Source organism: Betta splendens, chromosome 2 (assembly GCF_900634795.4).
Source record: "Betta splendens chromosome 2, fBetSpl5.4, whole genome shotgun sequence".
NCBI lineage: Eukaryota > Metazoa > Chordata > Actinopteri > Anabantiformes > Osphronemidae > Betta > Betta splendens.
The window spans coordinates 10,654,396-10,673,009 of record NC_040882.2 but is presented as its reverse complement, the minus strand read 5'-3'; the positions used below and the strand labels follow the sequence as shown (position 1 = coordinate 10,673,009).

The 18,614-nt window shown below is 43.1% G+C and overlaps 1 protein-coding gene across 22 annotated transcripts in view; it reads right to left on the bottom strand.

Annotated features, from left to right (window-relative positions):
- dmd (dystrophin) overlaps positions 1-18,614 on the bottom strand; it is a 192,541-nt gene that overhangs the window by 157,834 nt on the left and 16,093 nt on the right. Inside the window, exon 1 of one of the 22 annotated variants that reach the window (XM_055507118.1) lies at positions 11,589-11,927. The exons of the other annotated variants lie outside the window; for them this stretch is intronic. The gene's annotated coding sequence lies outside the window, so the exon portion shown is untranslated. Of the gene's footprint in view, positions 1-11,588; positions 11,928-18,614 lie in introns of those variants that run through there. 22 annotated transcript variants of the gene reach the window in all.

The following is an 18,614-nucleotide window of genomic DNA, read 5'->3' as shown; positions in this document are numbered from 1 at the left end:
AAAAGCTGGACTCAAACCCTAAAATGCTCAGAATTTTCAGACCCTAAAAAAGTAAACAAGGAAATATTTTCCATGACTCCACTAGTAAAAAACAACCTACGTGAAACATGAAAGGCCTGATTATTAGCTGCCTGTAAACAAATCCAGGCTTATGATAATCTGTGTTGGTGCAGGTGTGTCCTTGATTTGACATCTCAAGCGCTCTGTCATGTCTGCACTGAGTTCCCTCTGCAGTTCAGGATGAAGCCGCCGCGGTTGCCTGAGCTTTGATGGATTGGCCCATCAGACGCTTTTATTTTTACAATGGATCAAATCAGCGAGAGTCGTGTGAACCAGCCACAGACCCGGCGTGTCTCCTACCATGGGAGGCCGCTCGCCGCTTCCACATCACAGTTACAGTGTTGCCCGTTTACCGGGCGCGTTTAAACTCTCGTTAAACTCTTTTATTAGTGTTGTTTCCTGATAGAGCGCACAGTAAACCACCTCCACAGCCTTAAACAGCAGACGGTTAATGACCTGCGTGCGCCTCCTAACACTAAGTCACACCAGCGCCAGAGCTGGAACAATATTTCTCCCTGTCCATGCAAAGTGATTCATACAGGCATAGTTTAAGTTAATGGAGACCAGTTCCTCTAGTCCATGAGGTAACACAGCTCCTGGTCCGTACGCTGTGGGAATGCACATCTTCATGGTTGAACATCTGATCTGATAAACATCTCTATTTGAACACAGAGCTGTGTAGTTCACTGGAGGACTGGAGGCTTGTCTGGGTTAAGGTGCCTCTAAAAGGTTGCATCCACTTCATTCATTACGTCACGTTTTGCACAACGAAATATGTGCTCATGCTGATTTGCAGGGATGAAACTGTATGTCACAGCGTTCCCATTAAGCTAAAATGATCTGAAATGGGTCTGGAACATTTGTACATCTTTGTCCCATTAATTCAGCCTCCCACATCAGATTAATATTGCACATCAGAATAACCTGGAAAAGTAATGAAGCACAGATGTTTGGCAGAATTGTGTGTACAAGTGAATAAGCCACTGCTGTGGTGTCAGTTCATATTCATGAAGTGGTGCTATGCTCAAAATATAACTTGTAATTCCCCCAAAACAGTGGGGGCTCGGATTCACCCATCAAAGTGTTTTTAATAATATTCTGATCGTTTCGCGTAGCAACTTCAAAGAGGCATAAACGCACACTAAACCTTGGCCCAGTGTCCTTGTTGCTAAAATAATATTTGAATTTTCAGAACGCCTCATTAAAATAGGGACGGGACGATGGTGGAGGAGCTGAGGTCAGCAAACGGAAGCAGGGAGGCAAACTAGTCACCGTTAAAGTTAACGAGTGGAAAGTTCTTTTGGCTCCTAGGACCTGAATTATAAACATTTCTACTGTACGTATTAAATATACATCAGACTATTTAACCATTCCTCAAGAAGTGCATAAATACAAGTACAGGGGAAAACTTCTATGCAGACCCTGAACCTACACAGGTTGTATGAACATATTTAATCTATTGCATGAATTTTGATTAGTTATACTGATGGCTTCCTCTTTAGTTTCATGCCTGTGTAAAGCACTTAATTGAAAATAAATTGAACCCACAGGTCGGGAGGCAGATTTGCATAATATTTCAAAGCTTTTTTTGTGTCAAATAAAATTTCCTTTATAGTCGTGTTCTCTTCATGGTAACCAAACCTATTATGCTGATAATGAGACGTATCCGTTACAGGAGAACAGTGTTATCGCGGCAGAGCGTTCACCTGTCTCCTCTCCTCGCCTTTTGTCAGGTGACTGTCTCAGGTGGCAGCTGAAGATGCCCGATAGCTCTGAAGCCAGACTGAACAAGTGCGCGTGAGAGAGAGAGTGAGGGAGGGAGAGGCTGGAAGAGAGCGAGTGGTCCTACCCGTGATCTCCAGGGAACACAACAATTTGGGAGGCATGTGACAGCCCAGATTTGAAATTTCCACCCATTCATGCCGCATCCTCCCTTTGTGCTGGTCCCTTCCACTCTTCATCGTGCATCTAGACACACTTTGAGAAACTTTGCTTTTAAGGCAATTTGTCTGACATCGAGTTCATGACATGAACTTTCACTCTGAAACTTCCCCCCTCTTGCATTTCTACGTTGCCGTCTTCTTCCTCTTTTCATGTGCTGTCCCGTCCGTCGCTCCGGCGCTCCGTCTCCATCGATACACGCACGCTCGCTAGCTAAAACATTCAGTCCACGCTCTGCCACTTACAGACACAAAGCAGCGCTTCCAGATCTGCCCGGAGGGCTAAAAGCATCCTCTTTGATACCAAAAAGCACCACGAATGGTGCTGAGTGATGCAGACGGGGCTACTGTTGTGCTACAGTACATGGCAAACAGACCTAAATGCACAAATACTGATGCATGCAGGTGCACGGACAATAAACAACAAGTGCTCTCCCACCGTTAATGGATACGACTACACAGGCAATATAAGGCCGGGGAATATGTGCTTTTGGCTCTCAGCAGTTTAAGAGACAATATGTCTTTGTTGATCCGACCAAACAAATTCTGTTGGAATGGATCAACTCTTCAAAGGAATCATGAGAGGTAACGTGGAACCATGAAAACGCCAAGGTTTTTAGACGTATTCTTTAAACCAAGACCTAAAAGCTTGCGCTCGTCTGATTCATAATCACATGCAGATTATGAAAAAGGAGCGCGTTCACAGCACAGACGTTGGTTAAGGTTAAGGTGCAACTGAACTAAAAGTGCTTTCCTCGCATAAATTTAATGTTGATTTGTTCTTTAGCCGTTACCACGTTAGTCATGTGATACACTGACTCACCATAACACCGCTCTATGTTTCAAGGTTCTAAATATAAAGCCCTAGCGTTTAGGAACAAAGCTGAACCTCATGGAAATAAAAATCATTTCTGACTTCAGACTCTAATTTGACGCTGACATTGAACACATTCTTTAAAGGTTCGGGCTTTTATAGCAAACAACAACAAAACAGAACCGTGTGACCAATAGAAAGAGAAGAACTGTAAAATACGATTTCAGAGCTGTTCCGCGGAGTTTTGACTTTGATCTCTCTCTTCTCTCTCCTGTAGTTTCCCTCGGATGGGTCCACCTCTGTGTTCTACAGAAACCTGAGCAGAAAGATGGGATGAGAGAGCTCCCTGTCTGCCGGTTTAATGCCGCTGGAAATCTCACTTCCACACACATCCAGTTCTTCCTCTGTGCTTTATTGCTTCATATTTGTAGGCTTAACAGTGCAGTTCACCAAGCATATCATTTTATACACAGTTCTGTGCAAAAGCCAGTGTCCATGTGAGTGACACCACTTCCCCTGATGACCTTTCAGACTATTGGCTCAAGTCTATTGACTCAAGTCTATTGGCAAAATGAACCTTTCCACTGACAGCGACTCAGCTTGCTTGTGATGTTTTAATAAAAGAAACTTCAAGGTTCCCGGTGGCAGATCCTGACTCAGTCCCTTCACACATCAACAGTGGGAAGAAAAAAAAAGGGAAAGGGGGGGAATTTCTGTCGCTGAAAAAAAATGAGGCAACATTTTGCAACTGGTTAGCTCGGAGCTAGCACCTCCACGGGGATGGGTATCAATCCTGCTGCTCCTCGGGTAACAGAAATGGATGATGTGGAAAGTATTTTATTCTACCCCCTGCCACTTTGAGCAATGAATTCTTGCTAAGTGGCAATGATATATACATATATCTTACACACTGTGTCCCTTGGGTGAGACGGCAAATGCAACAAATGAATGGATACACTTACAATAATGGCTCTGAATGAAACTTGTATAGCAAGCAGATTTTCAGACAAAAGGATTGACTCATAGCCAAGGGTTACAGTAAATCGTCATATAAATAGATTCTGCTTCGTCTGTCTACAGTTCAAACGTCTGAAATAGACAGTGACTTGCTTTTTTAGCGAGCGATCTCATTGAACAGAGCAAGTCACAGAGACGATCCCTGCTCTGTTTAGCGGATCAGCCTTTACTCACACTGGCATTGATGAGAAGCAAAGTGAGGGGAAGCGGACGCAGACAGAGGATGAGGAGGAGCTCCAGCTCCAGCTGGAGACGCGTGCACACGCAGTGCAGGCAGAACATTTTTATGTGGCTGAATTTATGCCCTTTGCAAATCGAGTTTGCACTGTGAAGGCTTTTGAACCCCGTCCTGTGACCACACTGCAGCCTTATAGACTAAACATCATGAACCCATAAGCTGTAAAATCGATTAAAGCCCACAAAGAGTGCAAAATATGATATGCTGTTAAAATGCAGCGCCGGGCAGAGGTACTTGGTCGTATGGGCTTCACCTATACACTAGTTCTCCCTTCGCTTTCATCCTCGACCCATCCATCTCAATAATAAATGAATTAGCCCCAGCACCTAATTGTGAGAAGCAGGTGGAGGAGAGTGAGGAATGTGCCCACCCAAACTCAAATCATTATGGCATTGATGATGGCGGTTCACACTTTGTGAAACTGTCAAAACAGTAAGTAAGGTCTTTCCTATGCAGATAAACCCAAACAATGGTGATGCCATCACTGCTATTCATGTACATGTGCAGCATCTTATTCACATTAGCTCTGTGCACTGTGACATATATCATAGAGATTCCCAAATCATAATCAATAAAAAAATAATATTTATTAGCTTGGACCATATCTAACAACAAAACAACAGCTGGTTTGATATCATTAAGGTTGCGTTATATCGTGCTGTAAGCGGTCTACACACACTTACAGTACCACATTCACAGTGACGTCACAGCTGAGCTCGGGACGAGTCCAACACTATCAAACCGTGGCTGTGTTTCCGTTTGGCTGACGCTATATTATTTGCATGTTGGCACTGACTTTACTGCCAAGCAATTAACAGCTCTGTGCAAATACAAGCCATGGTGGCAAACTATGACTTCATCTATACACACGCTATCTGGTAACTCCCCATTCAGCAGATGTGGTAAATAACAAAGTTCATTTAGTGAAACACTGCACTGTATCAAAACTTATCTTTGCCACAATTTTCATCTTGTCAATCAAATCTGGACTTAAACGTGTACAGTACAGTTCTGTTATTAAAGCAGAAAACTGAGCACTGTGGTATTTCTCTGCGTTTTGGGGTAATAACACAAAACCTCATCCAAAGAAAATATAGTACTGTATCAAGTTTTTATTGGATTTCAGCTGACAAAAACATTGTTCACCCTTTCAAAGAATAGGGTTGAGCTCAAATTTATTCATTGATCTCCTTCCTTGTGCTAAATTAGCTACATATCCATGTATACATTTACAATTCTTCATTCAGAAAAAAGATGAGACTAATCAGTTTGTTTTGGCCCAAAGAACTGCTTTCCCAAAGGCCTGGGAAGACATTTGATTTATACCACCGTAAATGTAAGAAGCTCATTATTTTGCATTGTATTACTCATGACAAACGGCATTTTGTTTCGGGTTATTACTTTAAAAAAAAGACAAACTATTTGAGTTACGCAATATTTCAGCCTCTGCTCTCTCCCCTCCTCTAATTACCCCTCTGTCAGCCTGGTCCCACCTCTGTCCGTCCATTATACACAAGCGCACACAAAGCGCTGGGGAGGGCGGACATGAGTGTGTGATGTCACATAAACAGTCTCCCAGGATGAGCCCCCAGGTGATTTATCAAGGGCCTCAGCGCTGCCACAATAAGCTAGCTGTCAATACAATCAGCGCTTCTGCCAACGCACGCACGCACACACACACACACACACACACACACACACACACACACACACACACACACACACTAAGCAATTCATGGCTCTATCTCTTGCTATAGCTCTATTTGGCCGACTCGACAGCTGCGTGCACACACACACACACACACACACACACACTTCTATCCATCTGCTTTTCATTGCTCTGTTCAGCCAGCTGGTCAGACAGTCCAGCAACGATAAACAAGGAGAAATCCAAGCTCTCACGTTCAGCCTCCTCCACCTCCTCTCTCTCCTCCTCACACAATCTTCCTTCAGCCTCCTTCCTCCCAACGCATGCAGGCGCACACACACACATACACACACACACACGCACACACACCGGTTGCAGACGCTGATAACATCGTGTATGTTAGAAAAGAAACACAGACCCTCTCACTGATACACGTTTACACTGCTGGCTGCTCACAGACGACAGACTGCAGGACTGTGGTGATAAACTTGATGTAGCCAGGAAATCACCACGGCGATGCCGCACAACAAAAACAAACGCACAAACAAATTATGTTTTGTAGCAACAGAGACGGCTGCTGTGCCATCAAATGTCTGATCAACAGTGTCTGACAGTCCAGGAATGTTACTTTAACCAGAAAGTGTGCCCCTGCATTTTCATTCCGCTGTTGGCATCAGAATAAAGAGGTTCAAAGTGATGGGAGTGGAAAGATTTGTAACACACAAACAGGATGTAGGTGTAGCACATTATTGTAGAGTAAGCCAAGAAAATAATGCTGACATGTCCATGTGGAGGTGTTTTGAATATAAATGTAGCTTTCATTGCTTTTAAGTGATCGATTTTTAGCTTTTATTGTTGTATTCCCAATGATAAATGAAATTTGATTCGAACAGCTTTTTGAAATGGCTATGTGTAATAGTAATGGATTTAACCAGTGATACAATGATGTTAACCGCATCCTGTCACATCGATAATTTAACTCATTGGTGTCACATAAAGTGCTCCCTATCAGCATGTCTACACAAAGCCGCTGCTGTTGGCTATTCGAGTGGACGCTGGAATTGAAGCTGGTTGATGTGGAACGGAACATGTCTGAACACAGAATCATAAATGAAGCTTAAAGGAAAACGTCACAGATTTTCAGTGGGGGTTGACCCAAACGATGTCAAGTAGTATTTAAAAATGAAGGGATTCCTTCACATTTTCTATGCAGAGATATTATCATTCATTCAACTGCAAAAGTCCCCTGAGACGTCTCAGGGGATTGATTGCCATGTGCTCACAGACTACAACTAGTGCTGAGGTCGGGCTGAGAGGGGGCGGAGCTAAACGACAGGTAGGTCCAATCACTGCAGCTCAGGTGAATTGTCAGAGCACAATGCATTCTGGGTGTTGTAGGATATGGCCATTTTCAGCCACAACACATACAGTATTAATTCAGTTTTCTCTGGACACAGACCATCAATGGTAAATGCTGTTGCAAATTGTTGCTGACAAAATGTAAAATATTTATAACACAACTTGCTTTTGAGCAGTGAAGAATAGCTTTAAGCAGGGAGGTGGTTTTGGCTCGGATGATTATTTATTTGGGAACCCCATCGGAGCACGGCTGGGTGCTGAGACGACACCACTATCATCTTGTGCTCACTTAAAGAGGACTCATTTTGAGCTTTCAAAATAATTTTGCCTTGAGATGATCCTTGCTGGCAATGTGTGGTGCTATGAAGTGTAAAGGAATTCATCTGGATCTCCAGCAGACGTGTTGGACCGTCAACACCTGGCAGAGCAGATGCTGGACTGGGCAGTAGGAAAAGTTAAGACTGGTTCTGAATTTTATATATGTTTAAATTACTATAATCAATAAAAAAATAAAACCACTTCTAAGGAGCTGATTGTTGATTCATTAAACAAGCTGCATTTTACCTATTCTCACTTTAATTTCACTTTTAAACGCATGATCACTTCTTCTACTGTGACAATATTATTTATGGCAAATCTGATTCAAATTCACTTTCCTGTCTTTCCTTTGTTTCATCACCCTTCTTTGTCCCTCTCTCTCCCTCTAAACATATGCTGCTTTTAAACACAGCTCGCTCAGTCACAGCAGCTCCCCCGGGATGTGACAGGGGCGTATTAGGGGGTGAGAGTTACAGCGCCGAGGGTGACAGAACAAGAATCATGCGTTGCACTTTAACAGATGGCCGGATGGCAGCGTTTTCCTCGACCGGCCTCCATCTACCTCGGCAGCCCCCGGCCTCGGCGTCACGTTACAGTGAGCCGCTCCGACCCACCAAACCAAGCGTGATGAGTTAGCTCCGTCACCAGCAGCAGCAGCGCCCGGCTAATCAATTCACAGGCAGGGTGACAGGACGAAGAGACGAGGCGAGGCGGAGAGAGGGGAGACACCGAGGGAGGCAGGATAAATACAAAAAAGTAGGAAGGGACGAAAATAGAACAAGATGCAGGTAGACAGGAAGCAGGGAAAAAAGAGAGGAGTGAAAAATGATGCAAGAGCAGGACAGAAAGAGGGAAACGAGGAGGGGTGGACGGGGGATTACATCGGTCCTTGTCCAAAGAGGATAATAAGGTGAGTGGAGCTGAGCTGACCCAGTGTGGCAAATCCCAAGTGCACCTGGTGCCTGGGAGGCAGCGCACAGGACAGCCACACACCGGCTGACACACATCTAGATAAGTGCCCCTGTGAGGACGATCACTGGCCGTTAGGAAATGAGCGATAGTCACAAAGCTGAACACAATATGGTAATAAGAGTGAGGGGTCAGAGTTCACCCACAGAACACTTCTGGGTATGGGAGCGGTCAGCGACTTAGTGTAGGACTTACCGGCATGGAACACCTGCTTAAGAGGAGCTATACTTTTAACTTCCTCACACTTTTAGGATTAGCGTCATAAATACTGTAACAATACCACACATGGTGAAATCACTAATCTGGACTTTTATTTTTAAAGGTCTCCAATTCCAACAGGTGCCACATCACGCTTTGCAAAACCAGCCATGAAGCACTGAGAATAAAAAAAGTGTTGTAACTGTTAAAGAGACAGAACCTTGAATGGAAACTGTGATGTGGAGTTTATAATACTAAATACATTTGAATTGTATAACATAAAGTTATGACAGCGTGGGCTCTGTCGTGCTTTGAAAGGGTGATAGTGAATGGTGCTGTATGAGGTTTATGGAAGGCCACAACCTGCAACGCCACTCTTGAATTTACAGCTTTTAACCAAACTCACAGACCGCATACATAATTTAAATGCAAAGAAATCCTCACTGCAGTAATACAAATGTATTGATCCCAAGCTATCGCATGTATCTTCAACATGATTAACATTATTTAACGGCCTTAAACTTCACTGAGTTTCAGGTTATTAGATTCTGTTGCTTTTTTAACATTGTAAAAATATTCAGCAGAAATAAGACAGCGGTTATTGAACGTTTTTATGTTTTCTCCGTGAGCATGATTCTTCTCTGCGCTGGTGTATGGCCATTCAGAACGTTAGATGCAATTTAAGATATAAATGTATATTGTATGTACTGTATATGTATGTCTTCATCCACGTTACCCCCGCTTCAACGACTTCCTCCATTCTGGAACTCCAGATAAAACCTCTCAACATGATCGAATAAAATGACTTTGATTTTGATTTGACTCAAAACAATATAATTATGACAACATAAAAACTGAGTGTACATGCTAAATGCTATGCTATGTTCATCAATTAATCAAAAAATATATCAATATATAAAAAATTGTTTATTGTAACATTTTTTATGAATTTACTAAATATACAGCCTAGGTTACATTAAGACTTATTTAGCATATCAAAGCTTAATATTTTACACCGATTCAGGGATATTACTGTCACTTTGTTGTCCTTGTTTGCTTTTTTTATACACAGACACACTGTGATGGGCCCCGGCCTCTTTCTTCCTTTCCTTTTATCACAAGAAGCTTGATCCATCATCCAGCATCACTCGTGGATGTTATCATAGTAGCGTGAAAGGGATCTTACATCTTTCAGCCTAGCGCAGGTGACCTGCAAGCTAATAAGCCTCACCTACAACCACAAGGCTCAGGTGCTGCTGTGGTTTCACCAAACCCTCCACTGATCTGAGTCACATTTATCCTGACAGCCATGAAAAGTGGTCTGCACACACGCACGCACGCACGCACACACACACACACAGGAACCGTGTTTGTTTACTTGTCGCTATGGTTGAATAACAGACACGTTGTTGCCAACAGACAGTTGACCCCAGGAACACAACCAACACACAACTCTGGGTGAAAGGAAAACAATGGAAAACTTGGAAACTTTTATGAAGTAAATAAATAAAATCAGTAAAAAAACTCAGCATTGAGGAGAAAGGCAAACAAATACTCTAAAATAAATCCCTACTGGCTGGATGTGGTCACACTGAGAAAGACACTGTGACAGTTATAGTATAATTAAAGCAGGGTACCCATGCATTCATAAATGTTATTTATTAAAGGGACATTAAATGTGATTTGTCTAAAACTTGTTTCCAGCAAATTTCACATTTAAGGTTTTACAGACCAGAATCTGATACAGCTCGATGTTTGTACATCACACTGTTTCTGAAACTGTGACGATAATGTGAACAGAATATGATCTAAACATTTCATACCTATTCTCTTTACTTTTCCACCTGTATGGTTTGAGTCATCCTCGATTAAATGCAGTACTTTAGCAGTTTGATGTACATTATTAGTGCTTTCCAGAAGTCTGGATACTGCTACTCCCACAATTATTATTACATATACAGGGAATCCCTAACTACTTATCTCCACCGTACGGGCTTTTTACTGTGTATGTGTCACTAAAAGCTATATTTAATTTATTTGTAGTTATTCGTTCTAGTACCGTGGGACAACATTATGTCTGGAGGTACTTACGGCAGGCTATGTTTACACTCACCTTATGGTGTTTTCATATATTTTCATTTGCTTTGATATAAAGGACTATTACGACAATTTCCTCCCTGTGGGAGTGACAGTAAACCTGTGCTGGCCCATATGTGAACAAGCATCGTTGGTTCTATATTTATCTCCCAGGGGATCACTTTAATATTCCCCCTAGCCGGGCTGTGCCGTATTTTCAAAGTGTCCCTTCATGTTTATCATAAGCTGCTTATTTTAATTGGCTGTCATTCCTGACCTCACATTTTCAAGATATCGTTTATATTGAGGAATCAGGGTGCTCATTATGATGCTCGGATTTCGAAGGAAAATGGCTCTTTTGTTGGAGAGTTTATTAAATCCAATGAGAGCAGCCAGAGTGCGGTGTCATTACCTCGTGGATAAACAAAACAACAGAATGGGGGGGGGGGTCGGCCTCGTAGAGTGGGCAAGACAGGACACACACACACACACACACACACACACACAGTTGCTAGGGCTGCCAGTGGCTCTATCTGCCTCCAAATTGAATCACTTTATTAGGACGTGAGGAGGGGACTCCGTGCTGCCAATGAACCAATACACAATCGATGTTTCCTATTAACAGATGACTTGCAACAACACCTACACGCCCTCTCGCACGCGCCTCGTGCTGAGGAATGTCAGGTCTCGCACGCCTTGCATGACGGCGCCCGCTGTCACACAGAGTTTACGGCTCCACAACCGGGGCGAGGATCAGCGGCACAAACCCGCCAAACTCCGCGACGCGTCTCCCACGTCCCGGACGCCGGTCAAACGCGGCGCTAACTGTGGCGTGCGGCTGCTCGCGCGACGGGGACGTCAGCGCGAGGACTTGCGCGACTCCAGATAAGGTGCGGGGCGACGCGTCCCCCGGAGCGCGTTTCGCCCCCGGGGTTCGTTCCGGGGTCTTACCTCTAACGGAGGGCCACGGCAGCCGCTCCACGTCCCGCCACGCCGGCGCGCGCCGCGCCGCGCCGCGCCGCGGCTCGGGTGAACAGGTGAATTCCGGAGGCGTTCCTCTAGATTCCCCCGAACCGTGCGTAACGGGGCTCCCGCGTATCCAGGTGAACGCGCCGCCGCGGCGTGCGCGTGGCTCCCGACGCCGGACACGCACGGTGCTGCGTTCAAAGAACGGCGCCTCCGGGCGCTCCGCCGCCCGTCGACCGCAAATAGCCCGGCGATGCCCCGGTGTCTGAGCCTCCTCCTCCTCCGGCAGCGGCGCTCTCACCGTCTGGCGCGGTCCGGAGGATGACAGGCGAGGTGTCTCTCTCCTCTCTCTCTCTCTCTCTCTCTCTCTCTCTCTCGCTCCCTCCTCTCTCTCTGTCGTTAATGTGTCTATCTCCCTCCTCCTCTTTGTCTCCCTCTCTCAGCCCGAGGTAGTTTTCCTCATTAGGAACTTCAGAACTTCCGCTGAGCGTCGGAGTCAGTGCCGCGTTAACGCATCACTGTGCGGCACCACGTTACGCAGTTAAGGGTCCGTGAACCACAGCGGAGGCGCTGGAGTTGAGAGTCGTGCTCCAGAATTCAGAATCCCAGAAACGGGTTTAATGTCCTGCGAAACCCTAAATCTAAGAATCTGACTTGCTACCATTTACGTTACTGTCAGCGCCTCCTGTCCGCTGCAAACACTGTAACTCAATGATAGCAGGAAGCAAGAGGAGGAGGAGTGGAAGCCTGGAAGGAGTTTACAGTAAATAACATCTGGCTCCGCAGAAAGAAAACAGCGGTTTTAAACTCTACAAAGACTATCAGCATGTAAGAAGTTTAGTGCTTTGTTTCCATATAGACCTGATGGACTGTGGTCCGACTGTTATTTCTGATGTAAATATTGTTTCTTTGACTATTTTATTTTGCAATTAAATAATTAAATATTATCAAAGATGAACTTGTAAATGACTTCTTATGAGCAGTTTACTGCTTCATCCATCAGCCTTATGGCTCCTTCAGACAGACATTCATGTCAAAATTGTTTTACAATGAAAATAATTCCAGTTGCAGCTAATCAGTTTGACCGATGATACATTAATCTAGAAGGAAAGTTTTAATTACATGCAGCCTCTCTCTATCCATTTTGGGTGGTTTGTGGCTGAGCTGGTTGTTGAGCGCCTCTGTGTCATGATGGATGGCGTTAATTTCTCCACATTTCCAAAGTACAGACGACTACATCTTCCCAGGTGTTGTGTTTAGTAAATAATCATCTTTGCACACAGCTAATGGCTTCAATAATCAGCCTCGGCTAGCGCTGGTTTTCGTGAGAGCGGGTGCGTGCGGTGCAGTAGGATCTCAAAGAGCTAATGTGTCTGTTTAAACTCTGCTCGTTTGGAAGCGGAGAACAAACTGCAGCCGGGCAAAAGCTGCTGTTCTCACAAGGGGTCCCTCCTTCCCTAAATTCCTAAATTTATGCGCTCACGGTTGCCTACTGCCTCGCACGGCCCCTGTGAGAAGCCTTTTAAGAGCTCGCCAACAAACATTCATCAAACCCAACAGTTGCACTCGAGCAAAATTCCCCCAAAACGGGTTTGATTTTGGAATATCCAAATGAGATGAAACATAAATGAGGCTCAATTATCCAGCGTGCGGATCTGCACCAGGGTGACTTGATCTCCGCTCAGCTCGGCAAAGTGTATCTTTTGTTCTCATGAATAGAATATCAGCTCATTTCCTGGGTCATCTGCTGCTCGGATAATTGGCTAAAGACTGCGCATAGCCCACTTCCACATCCAGAGAACAAGCAGAAGGAGACGCGCCGCTTGGAAGTCGATGGGTGACACTTAGGAGGCTTTTCAGGCACATTTTGGTATCAGCATTACATAATAGTGAGTATGATCCGCTGCGCTAAAGTGGAAAAATATTAGGACTCACAGAGTGACTCAGGCTTCACTAACGACAATCATCGTTTATAAGAAAGGACCAGGTTCCTTGTGCTTCATACAAAAGCCTTGGAGGAACCACAATACAATACTTACCACAATATTACTGTAGTACATTTGTTTAAACAAACATGACACCGAATTGTAAACCTAGTCTAAAACTATCCCTGGATTACTACGGTCCATTTGAAGTTAGTTATATGTTTTCTAAAATTTGTAAATATCAAAAAAAACACATGAATGTAACAACTTGCTTATAAATATACAAATAAATGGGTTCCTATTCATATGCAGGTCTTACACATTGCAAATACCTTTGTGCTTCCAGGTGCATAAAATGCTACTGTATCGTTCCAGCCGCAGAAAAGGCTTCTTTCATGTACTGATGTCTGCTTAGAGTTTTTGTAGCCTTGATGTATAATTGTACCTGTGTCTATATTTTATATCGCTTTAGGAAAAAGGCTGGGACGAAACTTTGGCTAAATATTCTACTGTTGTTTTGGGGACTGGTATCCATCTTGCATTAAGACATTGTTGTGAAAACTTTTCACATCTGGATACAGTGTTTTGCTTCAGAAAACATAAATAACCACAAACAAAACTTTATTTGTGTGGGTTTCCTTTCTGAACTGAGCTTTCAAATGCAATCCCCTTGAAACATACAACTGGATTTGTTTGTAGCAGGAACCAGTGTGACGCTAACTTCAGGTGACGCTGTACACAATCCCTTGTATAGGTGAACGTAATGTACCTGTATTTATTTAAGTCTTTTCTGTATGAGACAACATACTGAACAGACTCCTACTTTCTCAACTCCAATGCAGCAACATAATTTACAGCCTTCTCAGCCACATGCACTGCAGCAGCAGTGAAACCCAACAGTGAGATGAGTATTTAATTCTAACTGCAGGTAATTAGCTTAGTGTCGTTTTCAGCACTAATAACAGAACTTGTTTCAAACTGCTTCACTTTATTACTTAAATGCCCAAACTGTTCCTAGTGTGGTCTTTGCCAAACAATGTGCTTTTGGGGTTAAGTAGTTTAGAAGCTGCTCTACAGTGGAAGTCTTGTGCTGCCAAGTGTGTAGTTAATCATTGTTTTAAATTGCACTGCAAGACTCTATAATTAAAATTGTGAGACAGTTTTATTTTATTTTTTATTTTTTTCTCGTTTGGCAGTGTTAACAAAGAGAATAAAAATTGACCATTTGAAGAGTTACAATGAAACAGTTAACACAATAAAAGTACAGGACTTATTACTGCATACGCAGTGTCGTGTGTGTACAGCACTTCACAAAATGTAGTGTGAAAATATCAAGCAAATATCCAGAAATGGGATTTTTTTTAAATATGAATAAGTAGCAAAATTAGTGCAAAAAATTATTATTATAAAATAATAAGTAATAAGTAAATAATGATAATGAATAATGATACTTACTGTAGTCCTGAGTAACTAATCCTAATACTTTAAATCACAGGTGTCAAGCTCCAGTCCTCCAGGGCCACCGCCCCTGTTTTCCAGCTCTCTCTGCTGATCACCTTGATCAGGTGTGTCAGTTGGCTTTTCCAGCTGTTCACTGACTAAACACACCTGGTCAAGGTAATCAGAATTAGCTGGGGCAGGTAGAGGTGGAAAACCAGCAGGGCAGCGGCCCTCGAGGGCATCACTTTGACGCCCCTGCTTTAAATGAACAGAAGACTATGAACTTTCAAAGATCCAGTGAATAATCACCCAACCCTATGATTGGTTTAGGTTTCAGCCTGTTGAAATGGCACATTCATAGTCCCATTCATTTTGGTGGATTTAAAGTGATCAGGCTAAACTAACACAACACTGCATTAATGATAATGATGTTCTGTGTCTCCTAAATGTATAAATACGCTAGTGTGCACCAATGCTAATGTTTTAAACATTATATTTGACTGCTATAAATAAATGTAAGGTTGCAGGTTAAACATTCAGTGAAAAGCTGGTGTGCTTGGCAATGTGCAGCTTTACACTGGAAAGCACTTTGAGTAAAATTCAAACTTTATGAGATTCATATTTTAATGTGCATCCTGCCTGCACTGGGCTCCTGTGGCGTATAAACAGCATACTGTATATTTAACACTGGAAGTGAATACGGAATGAAGACATTTGCATTTTGCCCATTAGAGGAGCCCCTCTAAGGTGATAACAGCTGAATGAGTGTTAATGCGAATCCTCCCTGAATTAGAGCAGGAGGAGAGGCCACTATTCAAGCCCCTGATGAAGGCCAGGAGGCTGAAGCCATTTGTCTGCGAAGAGTATAAAGCTATCCGTCATATAAAACTAGTTCTGTCAAGTGCGGCCTTATCTATTTAACATTAAAGTCTAGTGGCAGGATAATGTACTGACTGGGGTGCGTGCGACAGGCCGCGCATCACAGCGAGCGTCCCCGGAGAGTCAGAAGTCATCAGAAACACTGGAGCCAAAGTTAGCAGGGCTCCGCATCGCAGATAAGAAGCTGTTGTTGTTGACGTTTGCAAGGAGAAAGAAGGTTACGGTCGCACACGTCCACATCCGGGAGCTGCCCGGTGTACGTGCACCACTGTTCTATACTGGCCTCCGAGAGCCACGGGGCCTGCTGGCCATCAAGGTTACTGGGATAATATTTCTTATTTACTGTTAACTGTCCACATGGTTCAGTGTACTTAAACTCCTGTAGTAGTCAAATACGAAGCATTGCAGCCACTACAGTATTCCCATTCGCTACTACAGATTTCAAAAAGATATTGTATAGTTTAAATTGAAGTAAATTGGGCTTTATATTTTGAGAGTTAGAGTGGAATCTCTGTTTATACAATACTAATAGTAGTGTCCGCAGAAACAGTGTTCAGGGACAGAGCGGTTAACTAGACACTTGTTTTATATGTTGAATGTACAGACTGTTCATCTGTTTCTCCATCCGGCGGCAAATGCAACTGAAAATGGAGCACATTCCAGATGTGATGAATCTGCAGTATTAATATATGCATGTATACACTGTGAGCTGACCTCATGTAAATAAATAAATACAGTATACAGCACGTTTTGATAAGCTTTGTCTTTTAATTTAAAATTTCACTGTTGTTGATTTTTTTATATCAGATTTATGCAGCCTGACTACAAGTATCAACTAAAATCCTAATCGTCAAAGCCCGAGTGGAAAGAAAGTGGAATGCTGAAATTTTCTCACTCTCTCTTTCTATGTTCCCATTATTAGTGCAGCATTAGGTCATTTAAATTGCAGGTTCGGTTGATCCTCATCTTTTACTAAACTTAAGAGGAAGTTCAAATGTATTTTCAAAAACCAGACATTTTCTTACCAAGTAGAAACTGACATGAAGATGCTGAGCATTATTAATCCCTCCGTGACCCACGAGTGTAAATCTGGTGGATTTACTCAAAATTAGAATTAAGATTCAGTGCCAGATGAGAAAATTGAAAAAGCAGCAACTCCAGCTCTACTGTCTGAGACTAAACATCATGTACAGAACTTTAAATGTGGTGATGCATTTCCATACTGTACTAATACTGTACAGTATATGTATAGACTGTGGAGATGCTGTGGGAGGCCTTACAATCCTACAACGTCTCCAAGGAACAACTCAGTGGCCACATCCAGCGTTAAGGTCACGTTGTTTTTCCTCCACTGGGCTCAAAGTGTCCTTCACATGACATTACTCGGAAATTCAATCAAAAACCTTTTTATTAATGACCAAATATCACATTTGAGCAAGAATGTTCAAAGTCCCAGAGGCTACTGGTGACAGAATAAATCATCAATGTTTCTGTGAAAGGCGACACTTTAAAGTCTTAAACAATCCAGAGCTGGGCTTGACATTAAAAAAGGGAGAACCGGCATCAATCAGCTGCACCAACCGAGCGTCAATATGATCTTTTCAAGTGACACACAAATGCAAAGAAAAGACAAACGACAGACAATGCTGCTCATTGTAGCCTCCTCATGTTGTCATAGTCTGTTCTTTTCACTCAGTAAACCGAGGAGGATGGAAACAAAATGGTTCTGCTGCTCTAACTGCTGTTTCTGTTTAAGAAAATTTAAATTGCCGGCGTAGAGTTTTAAATGAGTTTTGATACCAATGTGTCCTCAAATTTGAGTTATTAAGCTATTGTACAGCACAGTCTACAAGGTTTACTGTACCAGTTTGTGACTGAGTCTTACTGCCCTGATGATTTAGTTGCAATATCCACTGTCTGTGAGCTGGCAGTAATATTAGCAAGATAACTGCTATAAAATAGTTTTTTTTTAATGATTTAAACACTTCAAACATTTTAGAATTGAAAACTGAATGAGATCATGTACCAATTCTAGGCTAGATTATGGTCTTAAAGCTACAAAATCAAGCGTTTCTATTATATTCTAACTACTTACTGTCAATTAATAGCATAGCTTTGTAATGTGTAGATTATTCCCATTTCTAAAAGCATCGCTTTCTTTATTACATTAAATATGCTCGTCTCCTATTCATATTTTAAAAGCGCTTCCCGTAGCTTCACAGTGAATGAATTGGCTGAATGACAGAAAATGACGGGAAAAAGAATCCTGGCTAAAACCATACTGTGCTGTTCTGATGTCCTCCAGGAGACGGGTCAGTCCCCAAAGTGGAGAGGATTACCAATAACTGGAGGGCAGCTCAACTTATCTCCAGCGCTGCCTGGGGGTTGTACTGCAGCTATGATCTGGGGAGCGTCTGGTTTTTCATCTGCAGTGCCCACCACGACTGCTGAGCAGCCCAGGAGAGAAGCGCTGCACACAGAGGACGCTGCAGACCTTCTTCCCATGCTGTGCTGCCATTCATGTGTTTGTATCTGACCTAGTGGGATGCTTCAAACAGCACATGTGTGAATGGGATGCCCAGTGACATCCAGAACCCTCAGAAATCTGACATGGTTAGCTACTGGTTTGACATCCTCCAGTTCTGCCAAATTCACACTTGCCAAACCTGTAAGAGCTAAACAAAATCCTACAACGCAGTGCACAATCTCCAGCAGCTGAGTAAGTCGGTCTACATGACACACAACCCTGGAATTGGCACGCGCTCAA